Consider the following 807-nt stretch of genomic DNA (forward strand, 5'->3'; position numbering starts at 1 on the left):
GTGTGTGAACATACAGGCCACAGCATTTGTGTGTGTGAGCATACAGGCCACAGCATGTGTGTGTGTGAGCATACAGGTCATAGCATGTGTGTGTGAGCATACAGGTCATAGCATGTGTGTGTGTGTGAGCATACAGTCCACAGCACATGTGTGTGTGTGTGTGTGTGTGTGTGTGTGTGTGTGTAGGTCAGAGGACGATCTGCGGGAGTTGGTTCTCTTCTTCCATCACGTGGATGCAGGAAGTTGGATTCAGGTCATCAGGCTTGGCAGCAAGTGCCTTATCTGACTGAGCCATCTTGCTGGCTCTGGATTGTCTTTGGTGGCTCTTTACTCTTTTAGGGGCCCGCCACCCAGCTCCCAAATAAATACGTGGAGTCTTATTCTTCTTATAAATGCCCGGCCTTAGTTTGGCTTATTTCTAGCCAGCTTTTTTTAACTTAAATTATCATGCCTACCTTTTGCTTTTGGGCTTTTACTTTTCTATATTTCTGTATATCTTTTCTTTCCTTCTTACTTTTGTGTCTGGCTGTGTGGTTGTGTGTCTGTGTGACTATGTCTGTGTGGCTGTGTGATTGTGTGACTGTGTGTCTGTGTGACTGTGTGTCTATGTGTCTGTGTGTGTGACTGTGTGACTGTGTGTCTGTGTGGCTGGATGACTGGGTGTCTGTGTGTCTGTGTGTCTGTATGACTGTGTGACTGTGTGTCTGTGTGGCTGTGTGACTGTGTGGCTGGGTGGCTGTGTGGCTGTGTGGCTGTGTGACTGTGTGGCTGGGTGACTGGGTGGCTGTGTGTCTGTGTGACTGTGTG

The sequence above is a fragment of the Microtus ochrogaster genome (assembly GCF_000317375.1).
Source record: "Microtus ochrogaster isolate Prairie Vole_2 chromosome 14 unlocalized genomic scaffold, MicOch1.0 chr14_random_2, whole genome shotgun sequence".
Lineage (NCBI taxonomy): Eukaryota > Metazoa > Chordata > Mammalia > Rodentia > Cricetidae > Microtus > Microtus ochrogaster.